This window comes from Branchiostoma floridae, chromosome 8 (assembly GCF_000003815.2).
Source record: "Branchiostoma floridae strain S238N-H82 chromosome 8, Bfl_VNyyK, whole genome shotgun sequence".
Lineage (NCBI taxonomy): Eukaryota > Metazoa > Chordata > Leptocardii > Amphioxiformes > Branchiostomatidae > Branchiostoma > Branchiostoma floridae.
In genome coordinates, this window is record NC_049986.1 from 14,202,899 (window position 1) to 14,206,053 (window position 3,155).

At 44.8% G+C, this 3,155-nt stretch overlaps 2 protein-coding genes across 2 annotated transcripts in view; one reads left to right on the plus strand and one right to left on the minus strand.

The window, feature by feature from the left end:
• Positions 1 to 3,155, plus strand: part of LOC118421312 (tenascin-X-like) — a 106,419-nt gene that overhangs the window by 18,882 nt on the left and 84,382 nt on the right. The gene's annotated exons all lie outside the window — the stretch shown is intronic.
• The window catches only part of LOC118421319 (zinc finger CCCH-type with G patch domain-containing protein-like), a 104,355-nt gene that overhangs the window by 908 nt on the left and 100,292 nt on the right, over positions 1 to 3,155 (minus strand). The window lies entirely within an intron of this gene.

Sequence of the window (3,155 nt, forward strand, 5' to 3'; positions counted from 1 at the left end):
GTCCGAAAATTGGGAAGGTGTTCATTCAAAGGGTACTAAGAGGTTTGCTATTGAGTTAAAAAGACAAAGAGGGATTAGACGATCCTTATCTCGCTTGAACAAAGTCGACTTCAGCAACGGCGCCCTTAACCTCCTTTGGTCAGTACTCATGGGCAAAGGGCCGGATAATTCATCCCTGACCACGCTGATACAAGGACACGGAGCAGTGGACCGTCCGTTAACATCGAATATATCCATCTCTCAAGACAGTGCAGTTGAGGACAGGTAACGAGGATCTTTCTTCAATCCCTGTCCTCTTAAATTGCATTAACTAATTTCCCCGCACCACAATCTTGTTACACGTTTTCTTTCATCACGAATTCCTGACCACCAACCAAAGCGTTTTAGCAGAATTTCCATTTGGAGTGCTTTACTTAGTGATTTTAGGAGGTCGACCGACAAAAGCTGATGATGGAGAATGGAAGCTATGGCTTTGAGTAATGATCATTGCTGATCCTTTTACTCCATCAAGGTAGTGCGCAATCTCCAAGCAGATCCAAAGGTGGTCAATGAACACTCATAGGCCGGCTAAACTCCTTTGTCAGCTTTTGATACTATATTATGCCACCGTAGGATCTGCTTTTAGATCAGTACTGGGCTTTTAGAGTTCTAAAGTCTCAGCATCTCCAGACCACCCGCGGCCGTCTCTGGTGTACGATTTTCACCACTGAGTCACTGACTAACAGTTCCCGAGCAATAAGCCAGGCTAAATGTCTAACCTCCTATCACGGACACCTTAGAAACAAAATCCCTGGCACTTAGAGCTAATTACACTGGTGAAACCTAGTCTGTGGAAGACTTCACAAGTGGGACAGAGTTAATGTGACCACGCTAGACACAACAACACGCTCGTCAACGTCTTGACCCGGTTTTTACCCAGCGGGGTGCGAGCACCCTGCATCCAGGAGAAGTGCCAGAGGAACCGTAAGAGTCACGGCCAATCTCCATCATACAGGGAGGAAAGATCGTAGCGTTTCCTGTAACGCTTGTCCCTTCAGACCATTGCATTGCCTAGTGGCACAAAGGGCAGCAAGTTTCCTCGTTGCTTCAGTAGCAGGGTATAGGAGAGGGGTACTAACCCTTCCCTTCCGAAAGATGGGTGCAGCCCCAACTGGGATGCCCTTCCCGAAGATTGCACCGAGGTGTCCCAGTTACCAACTTATTGTAACCAGGAATTCAATAACAGACTGAGTCTACCAGGAGTTGAGTGTCGGGACAACGCGGCAGCCGCAGAACGTAGCGATCTTACCTCCCAGCATTTGCATGGAGTTAGAGAGCTTCACGACCTTGGCATTGAGAATCAAGGTAACGGTGAATACCTTTGACGTGACGTTGTAGGATTTCCAGTATCTGCAGTGGTCACATACACTTGGAGAGATGGATACTATCATGTGTGCCCCTATCAATTGTTGTTGTGCAATAAAGATGTACTGAATAACATCTTATGGGACTCATGGATTGTCTTTTTATGGGAGGTGCTCTCGAAGTAAGGTTTCCTGTCATCCCATCCCCCGTGCATCAACATCCAACATCATGGCAATACTAGGGACAATTCCTATTCTCCAAGCAGAGGTTGGGTCGTGCAGATAGAAATGGTCAGGATAGTAGTGGTCCCCTCAGTGAGGGAAGAGAGTCGGTACAAATCCTGACCACTACTATCTCCGCGACCCAACCTCTGCTTGGAGAATAGAGTATTCTCATTGCCGTGCAATTAATAAGTGATTTGGTAACGAATGGATGAACTGAACTGAACTTGGTAACGAAACTAGCTACAGAAATGTCAGTGTGTGTCAACAAGTCTGCTCATACCAGAACAGAAGAACTCCCAGTCGAGCCGAGGCACAGCCGTGTGTTGTACGTGTGTGATGTAGTGTTATATTTTGTACACACACAGGGCAGACCCAGGGGCGGCTGGGGTTTCTTGACAACATCCTGACGGGTCTGGCAACATTTTAGCTTACATGCAGCTAATAATACATACACACAACATGTACGACCGACTGTCACGAAAGCGTTTCCTTCTCCGTGACATCGAACCATTAATTTGATAAAGTATTGACAGACATGCAAGTACATACTGCCAAAAATAACAAAAGTGAAATTCAACTTTCTGCCCAAACCTTCAGACCGCGTACTGACGACACTCTCACGCGCCATCACGTGCATGTATATGGCGCGATTTTGCATGGAAATTTGAGGTCAATACATCGCCTTATGGAGACAACGAACAAACAAACATTCAGTACCTCTACTGTAGTTATTTATGGTACCTGTACTATAATTATCGATGCCATTGAGCAATTTTTACTTCATTACAATCCACAGCTTGATAACTTGAAGTAGGGCCTCCCTCCCTCTCCGATCCCTGCTTTCCGCCTACTTCAGTCTAGAGTCTCAAGTCTTCAGTCTTTCCACGTTCATCACTTATTAGTCTCGTGTTTTATCCCACCTGAGCCCTGATTGCCCAGTTTGCCCACTAGGCGGTCCGTGAAAATTGGGGATTGCCCTAAAACGGCGACCAAGGCCTTAAAGTTCCAGACACTCCCGTCTGTAATGTTAAACCGGTTGGTTTTCGACAGGATGTTTTTGCAGAGTGGTATGATATGTGATCCGCCGTATTACCTTCACTTCTTACCGTCTTATCTTAATTGCCGGGGTACTTGGAGGTCAAACCCCCTCTGGACATATACAGCATGTCAGGCAGCATGCATTCAATTACTCATACATTTCAGAACATTATGACTACACACACAAGTACATGCATGCTTTGTCATAATCGATTTTAGTTTGTCCATATGTTATCTTGACTCAGTTGTGATGTGAATAATTAAAGATTGGAAAATGAATCATATAGGTAGCAGGATATCTTTGCACTCCAAGAGGATCTAAGCAAACAAAAACACAGGGTTGACAAGAAGCAATCCCATCGATACTCGGCAATCATCGTCTATAACATTTATTGCAATTTTTTCATCCATCCATTCTGATTGCTTCGTTCACTCTTCTTTTAATTTGCATATCTAAAGAAAAGCATTATCAAAGACAAAGCAATGTAGGCCAGTGAACACAATTGTTACAAAATTGAACTTTAAAGTTAGACACATCAGACTCGTTAT